The sequence below is a fragment of the Ranitomeya imitator genome, chromosome 3, assembly GCF_032444005.1.
Source record: "Ranitomeya imitator isolate aRanImi1 chromosome 3, aRanImi1.pri, whole genome shotgun sequence".
NCBI classification, from domain to species: Eukaryota; Metazoa; Chordata; class Amphibia; order Anura; family Dendrobatidae; genus Ranitomeya; species Ranitomeya imitator.
In genome coordinates, this window is record NC_091284.1 from 332023446 (window position 1) to 332048448 (window position 25003).

Consider the following 25003-nt stretch of genomic DNA (forward strand, 5'->3'; position numbering starts at 1 on the left):
TTGCGGTCAACACAAAACCCTACAAAAACCACGCAAAGGGGCAAAAAGACCCTCCGTACCGAACTAACGGCACGGAGGTACACCCTCTGCGTCCCAGAGCTTCCAGCAAGCAGAAAAAAACAAATAGACAAGCTGGACAGAAAAAACAGCAAACAAATAGCAAAGAGTAACTTAGCTATGCAGAGCAGCAGGCCACAGGAACGATCCAGGAGGAAACAGGTCCAATACTAGAACATTGACTGGAGGCCAGGATCAAAGCACTAGGTGGAGTTAAATAGAGCAGCACCTAACGACTTCACCACATCACCTGAGGAAGGAACCTCAGAAGCCGCAGTACCACTTTCCTCCACCAATGGAAGCTCACAGAGAGAACCAGCCGAAGTACCACTTGTGACCACAGGAGGGAGCTCTGCCACAGAATTCACAACAGTACCCCCCCTTGAGGAGAGGTCACCGAACCCTCACCAGAGCTCCCAGGACGACCAGGATGAGCCATATGAAAGGCACGAACAAGATCGGGAGCATGGACATCAGAGGCAAAGACCCAGAAATTATCTTCCTGAGCATAAACCTTCCACTTAACCAGATACTGGAGTTTCCGCCTTGAAACACGAGAATCCAAAATCTTCTCCACAATATACTCCAACCCCCCCTCCACCAAAAGCGGGGTAGGAGGATCAACAGATGGAACCATAGGTGCCACATATCTCCGCAACAATGACCTATGGAATACGTTATGTATGGAAAAAGAATCTGGAAGGGTCAGACGAAATGACACAGGATTAAGAACCTCAGAAATCCTATATGGACCAATAAAACGAGGTTTAAACTTAGGAGAGGAAACCTTCATAGGAATATGACGAGAAGATAACCAAACCAAGTCCCCAACCCGAAGTCAGGGACCCACACAGCGTCTGCAATTAGCGAAACGTTGAACCTTCTCCTGGGACAAAGTCCAATTGTCCACTACATGACTCCAAATCTGCTGCAACCTGTCCACCACAGTATCCACACCAGGACAGTCCGAAGACTCAACCTGCCCTGAAGAGAAACGAGGATGGAACCCAGAGTTGCAGAAAAACGGTGAAACCAAGGTAGCCGAGCTGGCCCGATTATTAAGGGCGAACTCAGCCAAAGGCAAAAAGGACACCCAGTCATCCTGATCAGCAGAAACAAAGCATCTCAGATATGTTTCCAAGGTCTGATTGGTTCGTTCGGTCTGGCCATTAGTCTGAGGATGGAAAGCCGAGGAAAAAGACAAGTCAATGCCCATCCTAGCACAAAAGGCTCGCCAAAACCTCGAAACAAACTGGGAACCTCTGTCAGAAACGATATTCTCTGGAATGCCATGTAAACGAACCACATGCTGGAAAAACAATGGCACCAAATCAGAGGAGGAAGGCAATTTAGACAAGGGTACCAAATGGACCATCTTAGAGAAGCGATCACAGACCAACCAAATGACTGACATCTTTTGAGAGACGGGAAGATCTGAAATAAAATCCATAGAGATATGTGTCCAAGGCCTCTTCGGGACCGGCAAGGGCAAAAGCAACCCACTGGCACGAGAACAGCAGGGCTTAGCCCAAGCACAAATCCCACAGGACTGCACAAAAGTACGAACATCCCGCGACAGAGATGGCCACCAAAAGGATCTAGCCACTAAAACTCTGGTACCAAAGATTCCAGGATGACCAGCCAACACCGAACAATGAACCTCAGAGATAACTTTATTCGTCCACCTATCAGGGACAAACAGTTTCTCCGCTGGGCAACGATCAGGTTTATTAGCCTGAAATTTTTGCAGCACCCGCCGCAAATCAGGGGAGATGGCAGACACAATTACTCCCTCTTTGAGGATACCTGCCGGCTCAGATACACCCGGAGAGTCGGGCACAAAACTCCTAGACAGAGCATCCGCCTTCACATTTTTAGAGCCCGGAAGGTATGAAATCACAAAGTCAAAACGGGCAAAAAACAACGACCAACGAGCTTGTCTAGGATTCAACCGCTTGGCGGACTCGGGATAAGTCAAGTTCTTATGATCAGTCAAGACCACCACGCGATGCTTAGCTCCTTCAAGCCAATGACGCCACTCCTCGAATGCCCACTTCATGGCCAGCAACTCTCGATTGCCCACATCATAATTTCGCTCAGCAGGCGAAAACTTCCTGGAAAAGAAGGTGCATGGTTTCATCACCGAGCAATCAGAACTTCTCTGCGACAAAACAGCCCCTGCTTCAATCTCAGAAGCATCAACCTCGACCTGGAACGGAAGCGAAACATCTGGTTGACACAACACAGGGGCAGAAGAAAAATGACGCTTCAACTCTTGAAAAGCTTCCACCGCAGCAGAAGACCAATTGACCACATCAGCACCCTTCTTGGTCAAATCGGTCAATGGTTTAGCAATACTAGAAAAATTGCAGATGAAGCGACGATAAAAATTAGCAAAGCCCAGGAACTTTTGCAGACTTTTCAGAGATGTCGGCTGAGTCCAATTATGGATGGCTTGGACCTTAACAGGGTCCATCTCGATAGTAGAAGGGGAAAAGATGAACCCCAAAAATGAAACCTTCTGAACACCAAAGAGACACTTTGATCCCTTCACAAACAAAGAATTAGCACGCAGGACCTGAAACACCGTTCTGACCTGCTTCACATGAGACTCATAATCATCCGAGAAGATCAAAATGTCATCTAAGTACACAATCAGGAATTTATCCAGGTACTCTCGGAAGATGTCATGCATAAAGGACTGAAACACTGATGGAGCATTGGCAAGTCTGAACGGCATTACTAGATACTCAAAATGGCCCTCGGGCGTATTAAATGCAGTTTTCCACTCATCGCCTCGCTTAATACGCACAAGATTATACGCACCACGAAGATCTATCTTGGTGAACCAACTAGCCCCCTCAATCCGAGCAAACAAATCAGATAACAATGGCAAGGGGTACTGAAATTTAACCGTGATCTTATTTAGAAGGCGGTAATCTATACAAGGTCTCAGTGAACCATCCTTCTTGGCTACAAAAAAGAACCCTGCTCCTAATGGCGACGATGACGGGCGAATATGCCCCTTCTCCAAAGACTCCTTCACATAACTCCGCATAGCGACGTGCTCAGGCACAGATAAATTAAACAGTCGACCTTTTGGGAATTTACTACCAGGAATCAAATCGATAGCACAATCACAATCCCTATGCGGAGGTAGGGTATCGGACTTGGGCTCATCAAATAAATCCCGGTAATCAGACAAGAACTCAGGAACCTCAGAAGGGGTGGATGACGAAATAGTCAGAAATGGGACATCACCATGTAACCCCTGACAACCCCAGCTGGACACAGACATGGATTTCCAATCTAATACTGGATTATGGACTTGTAGCCATGGCAACCCCAACACGACCACATCATGCAGATTATGCAACACCAGAAAGCGAATAACCTCCTGATGTGCAGGAGCCATGCATATGGTCAGCTGGGTCCAGTACTGAGGCTTATTCTTGGCCAAAGGCGTAGCATCAATTCCTCTCAATGGAATAGGACACTGCAAGGGCTCCAAGAAAAACCCACAACGCCTAGCATACTCCAAGTCCATCAAATTCAGAGCAGCGCCTGAGTCCACAAATTCCATGACAGAATATGATGACAAAGAGCAGATCAAGGTAACAGACAGAAGAAATTTTGACTGCACCGTACCAATGGTGGCAGACCTAGCGAAACGCTTAGTGCGCTTAGGACAATCAGAGATAGCATGAGTGGAATCACCACAGTAGAAACACAGCCCATTCAGACGTCTGTGTTCTTGCCGTTCAACTCTGGTCAAAGTCCTATCGCACTGCATAGGCTCAGGTTTAAGCTCAGGTAATACCGCCAAATGGTGCACAGATTTACGCTCGCGCAAGCGTCGACCGATCTGAATGGCCAAAGACAGACTCATTCAGACCAGCAGGCATAGGAAATCCCACCATGACATCCTTAAGGGCTTCAGAGAGACCTTTTCTGAAAATAGCTGCGAGTGCACCTTCATTCCACTGAGTGAGTACGGACCACTTTCTAAATTTCTGACAATATACCTCTATTTCATCCTGACCCTGACACAGAGCCAGCAAATTGTTCTCTGCCTGATCCACAGAATTAGGCTCATCGTACAGCAATCCGAGCGCCAGGAAAAATGCATCGATATTACTTAATGCAGGATCTCCTGACGCAAGAGAAAATGCCCAGTCCTGAGGGTCGCCACGCAAAAAAGAAATAACGATCCTAACTTGTTGAACTGGGTCACCAGAGGAGCGAGGTTTCAAAGCCAGAAATAGTTTACAATTATTTTTGAAACTCAGAAATTTAGTTCTATCTCCAGAAAACAAATCAGGAATAGGAATTCTAGGTTCTAACATAGATTTCTGAACCATAATGTCTTGATTTTTTTGTACTCTTGCAGTGAGATTATCCACACAAGAAGACAGACCTTTAATGTCCATCACTACACCTGTGTCCTGAACCACCCAAATGTCTAGGGGAAAAAAAAGGCAAAACACAGTGCAAAGAAAAAAAAATGGTCTCAGAACTTCTTTTTTCCCTCTATTGAGAAGCATTAGTACTTTAGGCCTCCAGTACTGTTATGAAAGGTAATTCAGTACCACAATGGACATAGAGGTCAGCGCACATACAGTGACCTGGCAATAACCCAAAAAACAAGAACGAGCTCTGAGACGTGGGAGCTCTGCTGACCGCAATCCCTAATCCTCTCCAACCACACTAAAGGCAGCCGTGGATTGCGCCTAACGCTCCCTATGCAACTCGGCACGGCCTGAGAAACTAGCTAGCCTGAAGATAGAAAATAAGCCTACCTTGCCTCAGAGAAATACCCCAAAGGAAAAGGCAGCCCCCACATATAATGACTGTGAGTTAAGATGAAAAGACAAACGTAGAGATGAAATAGATTTAGCAAAGTGAGGCCCAACTTTCTGAACAGAGCGAGGATAGGAAAGGTAACTTTGCGGTCAACACAAAACCCTACAAAAACCACGCAAAGGGGCAAAAAGACCCTCCATACCGAACTAACGGCACGGAGGTACACCCTCTGCGTCCCAGAGCTTCCAGCAAGCAGAAAAAAACAAATAGACAAGCTGGACAGAAAAAAACAGCAAACAAATAGCAAAGAGTAACTTAGCTATGCAGAGCAGCAGGCCACAGGAACGATCCAGGAGGAAACAGGTCCAATACTAGAACATTGACTGGAGGCCAGGATCAAAGCACTAGGTGGAGTTAAATAGAGCAGCACCTAACGACTTCACCACATCACCTGAGGAAGGAACCTCAGAAGCCGCAGTACCACTTTCCTCCACCAACGGAAGCTCACAGAGAGAACCAGCCGAAGTACCACTTGTGACCACAGGAGGGAGCTCTGCCACAGAATTCACAACAACGATCCCTCCAGAGGGTTGGTCTGCAGACAGCACGACACACATACAACGGAATGGAAATGGGGAGAGGAAGACCCTACCGATATGGAATAAAGGATGGGACACCTCCTGAGCTTCAACCTGAGCCTTTCCCTGCACTCCCCTTATGCACTAAGCAGGTTCTTCCCCCCGCCGCCATCACGAACCTCGCACTGCCCTGGCTAATGCTCGGGCCGGCAAAGACGCTAGCCTCATCGCTGCAGATGGTACAACACAGGGGGTGATGACAAGCACGAGACAGACAAGGTAAAACCCCACACTTAGCTTCCAGACTCTTCTGCCAAGCTCCACACTGCAGAGGAGACAGAAACAGGACTCCAAACTCCAGAAGTAGCTGACACCAAAGAGATGCAATTGCAAGGCTGCTCTCCATAGAATAACTCTATCACCAACAGTCAGCTAATGCATCAGGTGACTATTAAAGGATTGGTGGGTGTGGTCTCACCCATATCAGCTGACCTAGCAATTCAGCAGCTACAGCACACTGCCAGCAAGGGAAATTGACATTAACCCCTGCTGGCCTGAAAGGAAAAAGCTACATTTAAATTATAGTGGAACCAGAGCTGCCACAAATCCAAAAATGGTCACAATCCTAATTGTGTGCACATAGCAAACTGTCACAATTTGGCAAATTATAGACACATGGAGTGACTGCAGAAATTGGAATATATTGGAGCCATAGAAATAAAATTATTATGTTAATAGGAGAAGAAACTGCAAAAGAGAGAAAACTATGAGTATGAAATCATCATAATATTAAGGCTCTTTGTACCTATTCTGGGCAGCTATTCTTGGTGGCAGGCTGCCTGCAACGTTCTACTCTACATTGTGTACACCTGTCTCCAGGAAAGAGTATCTATATTGTCAATTATGTTTATCTTCACTAGACACACATGTTATCAATCAATTTCAGCAGTCATTTTTGCAATTGTAGCATCAGAAATTGCTGTCAAATTTTCATTGTCACTTTTGTATTACCTTCACAAATATAGTAAAAATGTCACTTTGGTATTAAAAAAAATATGCTGACAAAATGAAAACTAGTAATCGAATTAGTCATCTAGATAATTGAAGCTGAAACAGCCGTATTTTATGATATCACAATGGTTGCATGACTGAATAAAAAAATAACAATATCAGTAATTAAAATACACAAATTTTAAAACTGTGGCTGCATGTGTTCCTGTTTTTAAGTTTTGGTACAAATTTCTGTTTAAAGCATGTTTCCACTACCATGATACTGATGTCCAATTAGATCAGATATTAGCTCTGTCGGTGGCTGGATTTAAATAATGTACATTCACAATATTTAGTAGCCTCTCCTAGATACTGCAGATCATTTCTGAAATTGATGACCTATGTTAAGGATAGACTATCAATATCATAGTAGAGGAAAAAACTTTTTAAATTCCACACCCAAATCTATTTTCAATCTAGAGGGTCCAGCTGCTAATTCAAGAAAAACATATAACAAGTCAATAAATCAGTGCTTTGTTGGGCAGAACTATTATAATTATTTATTTATACAGCACCATTGATTCCATGGTGCTGTACATGAGAAGGTGTTACATGCAAATTACAAATATCACTTACAGTAAGTAAACTGACCATCACAGACTGATACAGAGGGGAGATGACCCTGCCCTTGTGGGCTTACATTCTACAGGATCAGAACTACTGACTCAATGAAAATTATTAATTAGGTAATAGTAATTTATAAATATTTGAGATGTTTGAGTTGGGAGTTTAGTTGTGTTGGCCTAAAACTGGTGACAATAAGAGGACAATATGAACAGGGCCTTGTAAGGATTTGGTTCATAGATACATTTCCACTAATTGGAAATTTAAAACAGTATCAACAATTCGTAAAACACAAAATAATAATTCTATACCATTTTGAATTACATCTACGAAGTAGTTACTCTTGTAGAAGTGTCCAGCCATAACGTCTTTGACATTCCATTGTGGTTTTAAAGAGGACCTGTCACTGGATTTTTAAAAAAAATTAAACTCCAATTGCTGCTGCTCCACTGAACCTGGAATAGTTTCTCTTTGTTCTAGAGTTATGACTCCCCAGTGATAAAGAAGCATATTTTCCCTTCAACCAATTGGGCGTTTACCACAAAACTGCTCTGCTCCGTGGGTGTGGCTGTGCTTTAATTGGCCAATGTCAGATCAGGAAAAAAAACCATCCACAGAGATATTCTGTGGTATACGCTCAGTAAGTTAAAAGGAAATTTTACACTTTTATTTCTGGAGGATGGTTCTTTGGAACAGAGAGGAACAGAAAACTTGTTCCAGAATCAGTAGGGCTGCATCAACTTGATGAGGTGCTCAGATTAAATTAAAAGATCCAGTGAAAGGTTCTCTTTAAATATTGGTTTGCAAAATAGAAGCAAATAAATAACTCACATGGTCTGGTAGTCTCTGTCTGGTCCACGAAGATGTTTCAGAACCACATATCCAACAGTCTCTAAAAGTATCACCAAGACCCCTCCTCCAATGAAACTGCCTGTGTGGAAAACTGGGGTGGACTTTGCATTAGATTCAGGGGAATCTGAGAAATAGAAATATTGTTTGTTATCACACATACCATTTCGAATAATAGTTTCATTATTAAGTCATTCAAATTTGCAATGGTTAATGTTTATGGCTACATATGGCGACAATGTATACGTTAGCTACAACAGTATAACTTGGGAAATCATGTCCTGTCACTTTTCAGAGGTGCTTTTGAAAAAGACAGCTGCAACCTAATTAGTTGCTGTCTGTACAAGACATGACAAAACTCCACCACAACGTTCAAACAGAAATGTATCCTTTAGGTGAGGCATCTGCCTCGGACATAGCAGACGGGGCGCCTTTGGGCTAAAAAAGAATACCAGTTCCATATATTGAATACATCTATAAATTGGCAACTCATAACTATGAGAAACAGAGAGTCAATTTATGCCATTGAAAATCAAATACAAAATTTTGTTTATTGACATCAATATCACAAAGTTAATCAACATGTAAAAGCATATAATGGATACAAATGGGTCTACCTCAGTGTGATCCCAGGTAAAACAAGGGGAACCAAAGTCAGGACAGGACAAAATAAGACATGCACAAGAACATATAAAGTGCTTTTGAGCAGTAAATTATGTAGGGTATAAATGGGTTACCTCGTAAATCAATATACAGAGCTCTACTGATGGGCATAAAAAGTGCCTGTGTCTTTCAATAAATTAACTGTAAGTAAAGTAAGGGGGCGCCGTTGGGCTGCCTGATGTAGCGGTCTGAGCTGCCGCCCCTGAACTGGGAGTCAGCAGTTCTCTGAGCTGGCTGTCAAGCTATCGTCCTGCTCAGAGAAAGAACAACACGCTGGCTCATAGTGATCAACTGTAGTGGCGTCTTTCTCCTATTGATCAATTGTACTTGCATCTTTGAGACGCGAGTACAATTGAAGCACTGACTGCCGGCACTTCTGGGTCAGGTCGACATCAGGTCATGTGAACATGCTGACAAAGTATGGAGAGTAGAGGGGGATGTGTGAGAAGGCAGTATGGAGAGAGGTGGTAATACATGAAGAGACAGTATGGTTAGCAGGGGGACATGAGATGAGACAGTATGAGGAGGGAGGGAGAACTGTGTGAGGAGAATATTTAGGGAAATAGTGTGAGGAGACAGTATGAGGGGAAGAAAAGTCTAAGTGGGCACCAAATAGAGACTGAGTAGTGTGGGGGGTAGCATGGGGGGACAGTATAAGGGCACAGCCAGGAGTGAGTAGTGTGGGACGTAGCATTGGGGACAGTATAAGGGCACAGCTAGGAGTGGACAGTATTTTTGCCAAGAAGGGTGGAGTATGATGAGGGGGCACAGCATAGAGACTGGGTCCTGTAGGGGTAGGCAGTGTAGGAATCGTCCTGCCTGGGCTGTGGGGTACTAAGTACCGGGTCCTGAGTTTCACAGGGGGATGTCATGGTGGCGACCCGGTCCGTGGCCAAGGGTGCCCATGTAAAAGGGGAAAGGTCTTTAAAGGGAATAAAGTTTATGTTTGTGACGCCACCTGTGGTATTCGGTCAGTGGGGACCGACGCTGCTTTAAGGGGTCCTCTGGGGTGATGTTATGGCAGCTAGATGGTATAACTTCCCACAGGTGAAGTATATCCCCATGGCTCCCGGTGTGTAGATGGAAGATAGTGAATGGCGCAGTAAAGAATGAGCAGTCTCTTTACCTTGTTTACTGAAGTCTTCAGGCAGCCACAGTCCAGGGCATCAGATCACAGGGCAGGCAGGGTCCGGCCGGCTTGGAGGCAAGTTAGGAGTCCCCTTATCAAGGTCGAAATCAAACCCTTCCTCTATCGCCGTGGTGTTGTAGTCCCTTACTGCCTATGGCTTCAGATAAGGTCCTCACAGATGTTCTCTCTCTCTCTGTCCCCCATATAGGATAGGACATAACCCGTATGACTGGTGACTTGAGTTTGTTTATAGGGACTCTAGCATGCCCCAGGCTCTAAAGGTGTCACCGTGTCTCCTGGGTATTAGGGTGGAGACGTAACATGAAGTTCAGCTATCCTGCCTGTCTCTGATGTAAGTCTTAGAGTCCTTACAACCTCGGTATTCTGGCTACCGGTTATCTGCGCCTCAGAAGGAGGCAGCCTGCTCGGGCCTGGTCTCCCCCTGTCCTCTCCCCCTGTCCTCTCCTGTGCTTTTGCTCTCCTGCACGCTCTCTGCAATCAATTCGGCTTTCTGTATATCTCTTTCCAGGAACTGCTGCACTGCGGCTACACAGCTCCGTAAACCCTCTTCTGCCTCAGTCTGTTTCCTGGCAAGAACTGTTCTGACCTTTCCCTACAAAAACTACCTTATATATGGGGAGTCACCTAGTAAATAGGGTCAAAAGCTCCCCCTGGTGGCCTGGAGTGTGAATGTATTGCATGCTTGTGTTTACCTGGTTACAGTTATCCCTTCAAGCGTAACATCACTCTCCCTGGGAGGAAAGCAATGCTACTGTGAGGACCAGGACCCTGGGGCGCCACATGTGAGAGGACAGTGTAAAAAAGGGGCCCAGTATGGAAGGGAGAGGGCAGTGTGGAGGGCATGTACTATAAGACAGACAGTGTGTGGGTCATATTTTGTGCATGGAATATAGTGAGGGCAAATTTTTTACTCAGGGGCTCAGCATAGGGCAGGTAGTTTTTATTCGGGAGAATGATAATGACACTACTATTGTGAAGGATATTGTGTGAGGATGTGCTGCACAAGACCAGAGAAGATGGAAGTCTGCAGAGATGAGCTGTTGCTGTTAAAAATCATCCTGGCATCTTTACAAGATGAAGAAAAGAAAGAGAACAACTCCAATCAGAGACAATGTCATCTATAAAGGTACCTGGATGTAGTGTTTTATAGTGACACTGACTAATTCTCATCAATACTCTGATCCATGTATGGTCCGCAGCCTGATGGTGACTGATAGCAACAACTCAGTGTCTGCTTACCATTGTTAGGGACGTACTAAAAGTTGTAGGTTCAATGTGATACAAATCTATATTGGTCTTACCTGACATTACAATAGATGTGCCATGTTCTGGTGATTACATTATACATTATACATATACAACTTAATAAAGTGCTGTGATGCCTGACAAATTAGGAGTTACTATGTTTTAATTTATGTTAGGAGCATTAAAGGGGATGTCCATGTTGGTGATGAGTTTATCTGAATTCTCACAGTGCACATTGCACACTGTCAGGATTCTCTTATGCTGGCGATTTGCATGTGTGCCAAATAGACATGCGTGATCTCACTCAATGAAAATGAATTCAGCGAGGCTGGACACATCTAGTTGGAGTGTTGTCAGAAGTATACAAATCACATACATTTTTGTCACATGACCATCCACTCTTGCCACTGACAAGAGTGAATCCTAAAAGTGTGCAGTGCATGTACTGTGAGAATTCAGAAGCCTGCAGTCACCAAACCTGGATAAGCCCTTTAAATAAAAATTAAGCGCTGTAGCAAACCAATACAAACAGCGTGTAATATACTCGCTGTCAGGATTCAGCTCTGCCTACTAGCTCCAGCATTTATCACATGGATACTTCACTCATATGCGACTTTCATACTTAGGCTACGGTCACACTATCAGTATATGGTCAGCCAAAACCAGGAGTGGGTCAAAAATACAGATTTGGTGATGTGTTTCTATTATAGCTTTCCCCTCTGTTTGTTCCACTCCTGGTTTTAGCTTGCAAATACTGATGTAAAATACTGACCACATACTGATAGTGTGACCGTAGCCTTATAGTTACGTGACAACTAGCTTTTCTTCCTGCTTCTCTCTGTTTTTTACTGAACATTGAGAGAATAAGGGTATGTGCACACTTAGACAACCAAAGAAAACGCAATATCCAAAAAAAATACTTTATTAGTAATATCTAAAATTCATAAACAATGAATATACTAGAATGTATGCTACCAACATCAAACATCAAACATCTGGGTTGGGGTAGGTCAGAAAAAGTTGCAGGGAGGAATAGCGCCTGTATTCCTAACACAGTCCCTATGAGGTGGCCCTATAGTAGCTTTCACCTACCTACCAGCGGAGGTTGGCACCCTAAATTACGATATGGCGCCCCCGCTCCACGTCGACTGTCCCTTCTTGCCCTATTAGGCCCTGTCAACTACCCACGCCCAGGTACCCCACAGACATACACACAAATTGACCAATAAGGTCACACTAACCAAAAACGTGAAAAAAAGGTGTAGAAAAAAGTGAAAAAGTGAAAAAAGAACATACAAAAAATACTAAAAACAACGCAGCAGAAAAATAATGTTGCGTAAAAAGTCACTAAGTTGCTTGTACCCCAAGGCTCTGTCAGCCGAAATATTATATATATTGCTTGATAAAAAAGATATTTAAAGTATAGATAATGATACCCAAGCAACATTCAAAAATTCAAGATTAGGGGTACAGTAGGGCACAGGTGTATTGTGCTCATAAACACTCAGAGGTCATAAAAGGGTATTCCTCTAGTGTATATACCAATGTGTCACTGTTTTTATTAGCACATGACCTATACGTCATTAGAGGCAGACCTGTACACAGAACCCATGCACAGGGCAAACGACAAAAACAAAATATCTCAGATATATTGGCTCACTCAGAAGATATTTGGGTAGTATATAATTTTACACCCTGGATAACATATAAATTCAGCATATGATATAAAAAGAAAATCAATGGAAAAAAAGAAGATTCAGCAAAAGTTGTATGCTATATCAGATATCGAGTATAGTTTCTTTCATTTAAATTAAACCGATATACACTAGAGCCCGATATATCTGAGGCCAATCCCTCAAACCCTTCTCATATGTAAGTACTATAATCAGTCCTATACTCAGTCTTATGTATGCTCATCAATCTGAGTGGGATACAAATTTGCACCCTGGATACATGCATGTTCAGTATCGCATATCAAGCATAAAAAACAAACAAAATATTAAACAGAACAAGAAAAAATAAAAAGAAAAAAGCAAATATATGCTATATCACATATGTATCACATATGGTGTCTCCCATTTATATTGGGCCAGTATATAAAAAAGCCCAACACATCTGAAAACAGCCCTTCTTTTATGTATAGGTGAATACTTTGCTCAATACTGTGCGGGCTTATACGGGTGATATATGAGTTTACACCCTACATACCATGCAAATATATATATGAGCCTGAAAGGAACTGAGGCCAATCCCTCATTACTTTCCTACGCATAAATGCTATGTGCGGTCTGCCATGACAAATAAATAAAGTAACTTATCTGAGTATGTGACATAGTTCGTCCCATCTCGCCATCCCTACGCGTTTCGCCCCTTCCCAGTATAGGGGCTCATCAGGGGATAAATTAGGGTGTAGCAACAGTGGCTCAGGAAGTGGATATCGGCGTGCGGAGGCAAACACGCCATACTTAATGATTCAGACTACCGTAATGCTTAGAGGCAGCTGTCATCTCTGCATATTGAGTGGCAAAATTCAGGATATCGGCGCCGCCCTTAAGTATTTGGCGTGCGCTCGTTATACAGCGTGGGGCCTGATCTCTCCCCACCATCACATGACCATCCCGAATAGAATGCGCGTCACCCACATGGACATGCGCAGTATTCACATCCCACGCTCATTGTGTGTACACTACAAGATTCACCTTTACTTGAATTTCGGACGGTCCCAAACGGAGCGCCAAAACTTGTCATCGGTGCGCAAGGCAGTTTTTAAGGCTGAGGCGAAACTGTTCCGAAAATGGAGACTATCTCAACAAAGCAAGAGATCTGAAAAAGAGATTTACGGATCGTGGTTATCCAAGGGCATTGCTTGAGGAAGCTAATCAATATGCTAAAACCATGGAAAGGACAACACTGCTTCATCCCCGAAAAAATGAGAACGAGACCCCTAAAACAAGACTTATTGGTACTTTTGATGACCAGCAAGAAAGGGTCATGGGCATATTAAGAAAACACTGGGGGATTTTGCGAACAGACCCAGATCTTAATCGATGGATTTTCCCTTACCCGTCTGTCACCTATAGGAAGGGCAGGTCTATTAGAGATATGGTGGTTGATAGTCACTATAATCCACCAAAAACGAAAGAGACATGGTTAGCGAACAGATCTGTGGGGACTTTTAGATGTGGCCATTGTAGGTTTTGTAACCATATTGCACCATCCACTACGTTCCAGAGTTCGGTGACTAAAAGGATATGTAAAAACAGACAATTTGGGAACTGTAAAACGGAGGGTGTCGTCTATGTCTGTACGTGCTCTTGCCCGATGGACTACGTAGGAAAAACAAAGCGACAACTGCGGGTCAGAATGGGCGAGCACTTAGGAGACATTAGACATGGGCGGGATTCTCCGTTGGCCAGACATGTCAACTCTGTGCATAATGGGGATGTTGATAGTAGGGTTGAGCGAAACGGGTCGAACATTTTCAAAAGTCGCCGACTTTTGGCGAAGTCGAGTTTCATGAAACCCGATCCGACCCATGTGCGTTGTCGGCCATGCGGTACGCGACTTTCGCGCCAAAGTCGCGTTTCAATGACGCGAAAAGCGCCATTTCTCAGCCAATGAAGGTAAACGCAGAGTGTGGGCAGCGTGATGACATAGGTCCTGGTCCCCACCATCTTAGAGAAGGGCATTGCAGTGATTGGCTTGCTGTCCGCGGCGTCACAGGGGCTATAAAGGGGCGTTCCCGCCGACCGCCATCTTACTGCTGCTGATCTGAGCTTAGGGAGAGGTTGCTGCCGCTTCGTCAGAAGCAGGGATAGCGTTAGGCAGGGTCCATTAACCACCAAACCGCTTGTGCTGTAGCGATTTCCACTGCCCAACACCACCATCGGTGTGCAGGGACAGTGGAAGCTACATTTTTTTTTTCCCCCCTCAGCGCTGTAGCTCATTGGGCTGCCCTAGAAGGCTCCCTGATAGCTGCATTGCTGTGTGTACGCCGCTGTGCAAACCAACTGCTTTTTTCAAAGCACAAATCCTCTTGTTCCTTCCTTTCTGCACAGCTATCTTGTTTGTTTGTCCACACTTTTTATTTAATTTGTGCATCAGTCCACTCCTTATTGCTGCCTGCCATACCTGGCTGAGATTACTGCAGAGAGATAGTAATTGATGGACAGTTCCTTTTTTTTTTTTTTTTTTTTTGGTGGGAGATTAAGATTGGCATTTCTGCTAGAGTGCCATCCCTGTCTGTGTCATCTCTCACTCTGTGGGCCATAGAAAGCCTATTTATTTTTTTTGCTTGATTTGGCTTCTAAAATCTACCTGAAAAAATAACTACATCAATCAGTGGGAGAAAAATATTGGCCTCAGGGCTTGTGTGCCACTCCTGACTCCTGTGTGTGCCATCTGTCACTCAGTGGGCCATAGAGAGCCTATTATTTTTTTTGCTTGATTTGGGTTCTAAATTCTACCTGAAAAAATCAATAAATCAATCAGTGGGAGATTAATATTGGCCTTTGGGCTTGTGTGCCAGTCCTAAGCGTGCCATCTCTCTCTCTCACATAGTGGGCCATAGAAAGCCTATTTATTAATTTTTTTATTGGGTTTATAAATTTTCCCTGGAAAAAAAAAAAAGTGGGAGATTAATATTGGCCTCTGGGCTTGTGTGCCAGTCCTAAGCGTGCCATCTCTCTCTCTCACATAGTGGGCCATAGAAAGCCTATTTATTAATTTTTTTATTGGGCTTATAAATTTTCCCTGGAAAAAAAAAAAAAAGTGGGAGATTAATATTGGCCTCTGGGCTTGTGTGCCAGTCCTGAGCGTGCCATCTCTCTCACAAATAGTGTGCCATAGAAAGCCTATGTATTTTTTTGGTTGATTTGGGTTCTAAATTCTACCTGAAAAAATCAATAAATCAATCAGTGGGAGATTAATATTGGCCTTTGGGCTTGTGTGCCAGTCCTAAGCGTGCCATCTCTCTCTCTCACATAGTGGGCCATAGAAAGCCTATTTATTAATTTTTTTATTGGGTTTATAAATTTTCCCTGGAAAAAAAAAAAAAAGTGGGAGATTAATATTGGCCTCTGGGCTTGTGTGCCAGTCCTGAGCGTGCCATCTCTCTCACAAATAGTGTGCCATAGAAAGCCTATGTATTTTTTTGGTTGATTTGGGTTCTAAATTCTACCTGAAAAAAATCAATAAATCAATCAGTGGGAGATAAATATTGGCCTCTGGGCTTGTGTGCCACTCCTGACTCCTGTGTGCGTCATCTCTCACTCAGTGGGCCCTAGAAAGGCTATTTTTTGTTTTATTTGTTTTCTAAATTCTCCCTGAAAAAATCATTTTATTTTATTTGGTTTCTAAATTATTCCTGAAAAAATCATTTTGTTTGTATTTTTTTTTCTCTAAAGTCTCCCTGAAAAAAAAACAAACACAAATCTGTGGGAGATTCATATTGCCCTTTCTGCTTGTGTGCCAGTCTTGACTCCTGGGTGTGCCATCTCTCTCTCTCTCTCCAATTGTGGGCCATAGAAAGCCTATTAATTTTTTTTGCTTGATTTGGGTTCCAAAATCTTCCTGAAAAAAATCACTAAATCAATCAATGGGAGATAAATATTGGCCTCTGGGCTTGTGTGCCACTCCTGACTCCTGTGTGCGTCATCTCTCACTCAGTGGGCCCTAGAAAGGCTATTTTTTGTTTTATTTGTTTTCTAAATTCTCCCTGAAAAAATCATTTTATTTTATTTGGTTTCTAAATTATTCCTGAAAAAATCATTTTGTTTGTATTTTTTTTTCTCTAAAGTCTCCCTGAAAAAAAAAAAAAAAACAAATCTGTGGGAGATTCATATTGCCCTTTCTGCTTGTGTGCCAGTCTTGACTCCTGGGTGTGCCATCTCTCTCTCTCTCTCTCTCCAATTGTGGGCCATAGAAAGCCTATTAATTTTTTTGCTTGATTTGGGTTCCAAAATCTTCCTGAAAAAATCACTAAATCAATCAGTGAGAGATAAATATTGGCCTCTGGGCTTGTGTGCCACTCCTGACTCCTGTGTGCGTCATCTCTCACTCAGTGGGCCCTAGAAAGGCTATTTTTTGTTTTATTTGTTTTCTAAATTCTCCCTGAAAAAATCATTTTATTTTATTTGGTTTCTAAATTATTCCTGAAAAAATCATTTTGTTTGTATTTTTTTTTCTCTAAAGTCTCCCTGAAAAAAAAAAAAAACACAAATCTGTGGGAGATTCATATTGCCCTTTCTGCTTGTGTGCCAGTCTTGACTCCTGGGTGTGCCATCTCTCTCTCTCTCTCTCTCCAATTGTGGGCCATAGAAAGCCTATTAATTTTTTTGCTTGATTTGGGTTCCAAAATCTTCCTGAAAAAATCACTAAATCAATCAGTGGGAGATAAATATTGGCCTCTGGGCTTGTGTGCCACTCCTGACTCCTGTGTGCGTCATCTCTCACTCAGTGGGCCCTAGAAAGGCTATTTTTTGTTTTATTTGTTTTCTAAATTCTCCCTGAAAAAATCATTTTTTTTTTGTTTGGTTTCTAAATTATTCCTGAAAAAATCATTTTGTTTGTATTTTTTTTTTTCTAAAGTCTCCCTTTTAAAAAAAAAAACACAAATCAGTGGGAGATTAATATTTACATTTGCGCTTCAGTGACAGTCCTGCATGTGTGGCATCTCTCTCATTTGTTGCCAACAACAACAGAGTGTGTAACATTGTGGCTGATTTTCGTTGTGGTCTCACCCACCTGTAAAGGGGTAGCTAAATCATACTGAAGTTATAGCTCACCGTGTAAGTTGTGTGACAGCAACAAATACCGTTAGTTTGTTAACGTTTTTAAAACAATGAGGAAGTCTGGTGGAAGAGGTCGTGGCCGGGGGCGTTCATTGTCAGCTGGTAATGAGGGTAGTGGTAGTGGTGGAGCATCAGGTGGTCATGGGAAAAAAAATATTGCACCTAAGTCTCGAGCTGTGGAGCCAGGTTCGTCGTCTGGCTACACAAGGCCTCGAACGCTCCCTTTTCTGGGAGTAGGAAAACCGCTTTTAAAGCCGGAGCAGCAAGAGCAAGTTTTGGCTTATCTTGCTGACTCAGCCTCTAGCTCTTTTGCCTCCTCTCGTGAAACTGGTAAAAGTAAAAGCAGCGCGTCGTTAGTGGATGTTCACGGTCAGGGACAAGTCGCTTCCTTGTCCTCTTCAGCAAAAACAACAACAGAGAAGAATGCAGCAGGCGACACAACGGGTTACTCCATGGAGCTCTTTACACATACCGTCCCTGGCTTAGAAAGTGAAGCAGTTAACAGTGCATGCCCGTTACAAGTTGAATCTGACATGGAGTGCACTGATGCACAGCCACAGCCAGACTACTATGCTGGTCCTTTGACTCAGACCACAACATTGCCCTCGCAGGGTGCTGATCAAGAATCAGACCCTGATGAGACTATGTTGCCCCATCACGAACGCTATACCACCGACCGACACGGTGACACAGACGAAGTTGCACACGAGCTACAAGAAGAGGTAATAGATGACCCAGTTCTTGACCCCGATTGGCAGCCATTGGGGGAACAGGGTGCAGGCGGCAGCAGTTCTGAAGCGGAGGAGGAGGGGCCGCAGCAGGCATCAACATCGCAACATGTTCCATCTGCCGGGCCCGTATCTTGCCCAAAACGCGTGGCAAAGTCAAAACCTGTTGGAGGACAGCGTGGCCATCCGGGTAAAGCTCAGTCTGCAATGCCTGAAAAGGTATCCGATGCTAGAAAGAGTGCAGTCTGGCATTTTTTTAAACAACATCCAATTGATCAGCGCAAAGTCATCTGTCAAAAATGTTCAACTAGCTTAAGCAGAGGGCAGAATCTGAAAAGCCTCAATACAAGTTGCATGCATAGACATTTAACCACCATGCATTTGCAAGCTTGGACTAACTACCAAACGTCCCTTAAGGTTGTAGCACCCTCGGCCAATGAAGCTAGTCATCAACGCAACATCCCTTCCGGCAGTGTAGGGCCAACATTTTCTGCACCACCTGCAGTATCTGTGCAGGTTTCTTTGCCAGGCCAAAGCAGTCAGGGTCAGGGAATCACCAGTTTCGTAGTAGGAAACACTGCATCTAGGGCACCGGCGGCAACAATACCATCTCCCACCGTCTCTCAGTCTGCCATGTCCACCGGCACCCCCGCTAGTTCCACGATCTCCAGCTCTCCAGTCCAGCTCACCCTACATGAGACTATGGTTAGAAAAAGGAAGTACTTAGCCTCGCATCCGCGTACACAGGGTTTGAACGCCCACATAGCTAGACTAATCTCGTTAGAGATGATGCCCTACCGGTTAGTTGAAAGCGAAGCTTTCAAAGCCCTGATGGACTACGCTGTACCACGCTACGAGCTACCCAGTCGACACTTTTTTTCCAGAAAAGCCATCCCAGCCCTCCACCAGCATGTTAAAGAGCGCATCGTCCATGCACTCAGGCAATCTGTGAGCACAAAGGTGCACCTGACAACAGATGCATGGACCAGTAGGCATGGCCAGGGACGTTACGTGTCCATCACGGCACACTGGGAAAATGTGGTGGATGCAGGGTCCACAGGGGACAGCAAGTTTGGGACAGTTCTGCCTAGCCCACAGTCTAGGAAACAGTTGGCTGTAGCCGTTCGCACCCCCTCCTCCTCCTCCTCGTCCTCCTGCAGAAGCGAGACCTCGTCCACAGACCGCAGTCGCACAACCACTCCATTCGAAGCTGCCACTGTTGCACACCAGGTCTCCCATTATGGGGCAGCTACTGGCAAACGTCAGCAGGCTGTATTGGCTATGAAGTGTTTGGGCGACAACAGACACACCGCTGAAGTTCTGTCCTAGTTCTTGCAGAAAGAAACGCAGTCGTGGCTGGGCACTGTAGATCTTGAGGCAGGCAAGGTAGTGAGTGATAACGGAAGGAATTTCATGGCTGCCATCTCCCTTTCCCAACTGAAACACATTCCTTGCCTGGCTCACACCTTAAACCTGGTGGTGCAGTGCTTCCTGAAAAGTTATCCGGGGTTATCCGACCTGCTCCTCAAAGTGCGTGGACTTTGCTCACATATCCGCCGTTCGCCCGTACACTCCAGCCGTATGCAGACCTATCAGCGTTCTTTGAACCTTCCCCAGCATCGCCTAATCATAGACGTTGCAACAAGGTGGAACTCAACACTGCACATGCTTCAGAGACTGTGTGAACAGAGGCGGGCTGTTATGTTTTTGTGGGAGGATACACATACACGGGCAGGCAGTAGGATGGCAGACATGGAGTTGTCAGGTGTGCAGTGGTCGAAGATTCAAGACATGTGTCAAGTCCTTCAGTGTTTTGAGGAATGCACACGGCTGGTTAGTGCAGACAACGCCATAATAAGCATGAGCATCCCCCTAATGCGTCTGCTGATGCAAAGTTTGACGCACATAAAGGATCAGGCGTCTGCAGCTGAGGAAGAGGAAAGCCTTGATGACAGTCAGCCATTGTCTGGCCAGGGCAGTGTACAGGACGAGGTAGCGGGCGAAGAAGAGGAGGAGGACGAGGAGGATGATGGGGATGATTATATTTTTAATGAGGAAGCTTTTCCGGGGCCAGTGGAAATTGTTGGCGCGGCAAGGCCGGGTTCTGGTTTTTGGAGGGACACAAGTGACGTGGATTTGCCTGAAACTGCCCCTCAACCAAGCACAACCACAGATTTGAGAACTGGAACTTTGGCCCACATGGCGGATTATGCCTTACGTATGCTCAAAAGGGACACACGCATAACAAAAATGATGAACGATGACGATTACTGGTTGGCCTGCCTCCTTGATCCTCGCTATAAAGGCAAATTGCAAAATATAATGCCACATGAGAACTTGGAACTAATATTAGCAACCAAACAATCAACTCTTGTTGACCGTTTGCTTCTGGCATTCCCTGCACACAGCGCCCGTGAACGTTCTCACACGAGCTGCAGGGGCCAGCAGACCAGAGGTGTTAGAGGGGCAGAAATCAGAAGTGGCGTTGGCCAGAGGGGTTTTCTGACCAGGTTGTGGAGTGATTTTGCTATGACCGCAGACAGGACAGGTACTGCAGCATCAATTCAAAGTGACAGGAGACAACATTTGTCCAGTATGGTTACTAATTATTTTTCATCCCTTATCGACGTTCTCCCTCAACCGTCATTCCCATTTGATTACTGGGCATCCAAATTAGACACCTGGCCAGAATTGGCAGAATATGCATTGCAGGAGCTTGCTTGCCCGGCAGCTAGTGTCCTATCAGAAAGAGTATTCAGTGCTGCAGGTTCAATACTAACAGAAAAAAGGACTCATCTGGCTACCCAAAATGTAGATGATCTAACCTTCATTAAAATGAACCACAACTGGATTTCGAAATCTTTTGCCCCACCTTGCCCGGCTGACACCTAGCTTTCCTATGTAAAGGTCTTGCCTGTGGACTATTCTGAACGACTTTTCCAATCTCGTAATTTGCAGCACCTGATTGTCCAGCATCCAACATGTTAACACCTCCCTAAATGGCCAAAGTCCCCACACGGGGCCGTGGTATCGCCACTTGGCGCCAGCACCCGTGAGAGTACTGTTTGTCTGAAGAGGTGGGTGTGCCTGCTTTTGGTCGACGGCACTGCCACTAGGTCCCTCATAGTACAATAAAGTGTCTGGCGGTGGTGGTGCGCACAAAACGTCAGACACACCGTTGTAATATGAGGGGCCCTGGGCCTGTACCGCCGGCCACAAGACAGTCCCCCCCAGCTCAAACAGTGCTCTACCACTTGTAAAATTTTCTCTCACAGCTCCACCAATGTTTAGTCTATGCGCTGACATCCTTCAATGCCTGGCACTGTCAATACCATTGTATTGACATTTTTGTTATGTTAGGCCTTCGAAGCCTGTCTGCGGTCCCTCCTTCCACTAGGCCTCCACTGACCTGTCTACTGCTGTCCGTGTTCCCCTGGAACTCATTGTAAATTGCCTACATCCCAATTTTTGTTATGTTAGGCCTTCGAAGCCTGTCTGCGGCCCGTTCTTTCCACTACTACTACACTGACCAGGCCACTGCTGCCCGTGTTCCCCTGGAACCAATTTTAAATTGCCTACAGCCATCCCAATTTATTAAGTTAGGCCTTCGAAGCCTGTCTGCGGTCCCTCCTTCCACTAGGCCACCACTGACCTGTCTACTGCTGCCCGTGTTCCCCTGGAACCAATTGTAAATTGCCTACAGCCAGCCCAATTTATTATGTTAGGGCTTCGAAGCCTGTCTGCGGTCCCTCCTTCAATAGGCCTCCACTGACCTGTCTACTGCTGCCCGTGTTCCCCTGGAACCAATTGTAAATTGCCTACAGCCAGCCCAATTTATTATGTTAGGCCTTTCTCAGCCTGTCTGCGGTCCCTCCTTCCACTAGGCCTCCACTGACCTGTCTACTGCTGCCCGTGTTCCCCTGGAACCAATTGTAAATTGCCTACAGCCAGCCAAATTTATTATGTTAGGGCTTCGAAGCCTGTCTGCGGTCCCTCCTTCCACTAGGCCACCACTGACCTGTCTACAGCTGTCCGTGTTCCCCTGGAACCAATTGTAAATTGCCTACATCCCAATTTTTGTTATGTTAGGCCTTCGAAGCCTGTCTGTGGCCCGTTCTTTCCACTACTACTACACTGACCAGGCCACTGCTGCCCGTGTTCCCCTGGAACCAATTTTAAATTGCCTACAGCCATCCCAATTTATTATGTTAGGCCTTCGAAGCCTGTCTGCGGTCCCTCCTTCCACTAGGCCACCACTGACCTGTCTACTGCTGCCCGTGTTCCCCTGGAACCAATTGTAAATTGCCTACAGCCAGCCCAATTTATTATGTTAGGGCTTCGAAGCCTGTCTGCGGTCCCTCCTTCAATAGGCCTCCACTGACCTGTCTACTGCTGCCCGTGTTCCCCTGGAACCAATTGTAAATTGCCTACAGCCAGCCCAATTTATTATGTTAGGCCTTTCTCAGCCTGTCTGCGGTCCCTCCTTCCACTAGGCCTCCACTGACCTGTCTACTGCTGCCCGTGTTCCCCTGGAACCAATTGTAAATTGCCTACAGCCAGCCAAATTTATTATGTTAGGGCTTCGAAGCCTGTCTGCGGTCCCTCCTTCCACTAGGCCACCACTGACCTGTCTACAGCTGTCCGTGTTCCCCTGGAACCAATTGTAAATTGCCTACATCCCAATTTTTGTTATGTTAGGCCTTCGAAGCCTGTCTGCGGCCCGTTCTTTCCACTACTACTACACTGACCAGGCCACTGCTGCCCGTGTTCCCCTGGAACCAATTTTAAATTGCCTACAGCCATCCCAATTTATTATGTTAGGCCTTCGAAGCCTGTCTGCGGTCCCTCCTTCCACTAGGCCACCACTGACCTGTCTACTGCTGCCCATGTTCCCATGGAACCAATTGTAAATTGCCTACAGCCAGCCCAATTTATTATGTTAGGGCTTCGAAGCCTGTCTGCGGTCCCTCCTTCAATAGGCCTCCACTGACCTGTCTACTGCTGCCCGTGTTCCCCTGGAACCAATTGTAAATTGCCTACAGCCAGCCAAATTTATTATGTTAGGGCTTCGAAGCCTGTCTGCGGTCCCTCCTTCCACTAGGCCACCACTGACCTGTCTACTGCTGCCCGTGTTCCCCTGGAACCAATTGTAAATTGCCTACAGCCAGCCCAATTTATTATGTTAGGGCTTCGAAGCCTGTCTGCGGTCCCTCCTTCAATAGGCCTCCACTGACCTGTCTACTGCTGCCCGTGTTCCCCTGGAACCAATTGTAAATTGCCTACAGCCAGCCCAATTTATTATGTTAGGCCTTCGAAGCCTGTCTGCGGTCCCTCCTTCCACTAGGCCTCCACTGACCTGTCTACTGCTGCCCGTGTTCCCCTGGAACCAATTGTAAATTGCCTACAGCCAGCCCAATTTATTATGTTAGGCCTTCGAAGCCTGTCTGCGGTCCCTCCTTCCACTAGGCCTCCACTGACCTGTCTACTGCTGCCCGTGTTCCCCTGGAACCAATTGTAAATTGCCTACAGCCAGCCCAATTTATTATGTTAGGCCTTCGGAGCCTGTCTGCGGTCCCTCCTTCCACTAGGCCTCCACTGACCTGTCTACTGCTGCCCGTGTACCCCTTTAGCCAACATCAGAAAATAAAAAAAAAAGTATTTTGCTTATAAAAAAGAAAATACTGGAGAGATATCAATTGCAGACATGTTCAAATTAAAAACAAACACATACAACAAAAATCTGGTACAGTACTAAAAATGGCCACCAGCTACAATAACTTTCTCCTGCAAGTAGTTAACTGAAAGTTTTTTTAAATTTAAAACACAGATATGGCATCCACCGAGTGTTGTCCTGTCGCGTCTTCTTTATATTATTGCCAAGAAGATGCAAAACAATGAAAACAATAAAATCATTATTTACCAAAAAAAGTGTAAGTCAAAAGCACATTGCAAATAAACATTCATTACAAATAAAGAAGCAGGGCGCGTCTGAGGGTGAGTATATACCTAATAAGAATATAATCACCCTCGGACGCGCAGTGCTTCTTTCCGACAGCCTTCATTCTTAAGAATCAGCCCTTCCGTGGTGTAGAGAGAGGGTGTGTTACACTCCAAGGTGTTCCCCAGGTTGCCTTTCCTGAGCTTCGATCTTCATGCTCTCGTTTAGTAGTTGTCGGAAACTATGCTGCATTAGGCCTACACATTGGGTATGGGGTGTAGAGAGAGGGTGTGTTACACTCCAAGGTGTTCCCCAGGTTGCCTTTCCTGAGCTTCGATCTTCCGGCTCTCGTTTAGTAGTTGTTGGAAACTACGCTGCATTAGGCCTACAAATTGGGTATGGGGTGTAGAGAGAGGGTGTGTTACACTCCAAGGTGTTCTCCAGGTTGCCTTTCCTGAGCTTCGATCTTCCGGCTCTCGTTTAGTAGTTGTTGGAAACTACGCTGCATTAGGCCTACAAATTGGGTATGGGGGAAACATTGGCGCATCTGCGGTCCCTCCTTCCACTAGGCCTCCACTGACCTGTCT

The 25003-nt window shown here is 45.2% G+C and overlaps 1 long non-coding RNA gene across 1 annotated transcript in view; it reads right to left on the minus strand.

Annotated features, from left to right (window-relative positions):
* LOC138672074 (uncharacterized) overlaps positions 1-25003 on the minus strand; it is a 150807-nt gene that overhangs the window by 9211 nt on the left and 116593 nt on the right. The window contains exon 3 of the long non-coding RNA XR_011319563.1: positions 7884-8028. This is a non-coding gene — a long non-coding RNA (uncharacterized lncRNA). The remainder of the gene's footprint in view (positions 1-7883; positions 8029-25003) is intronic.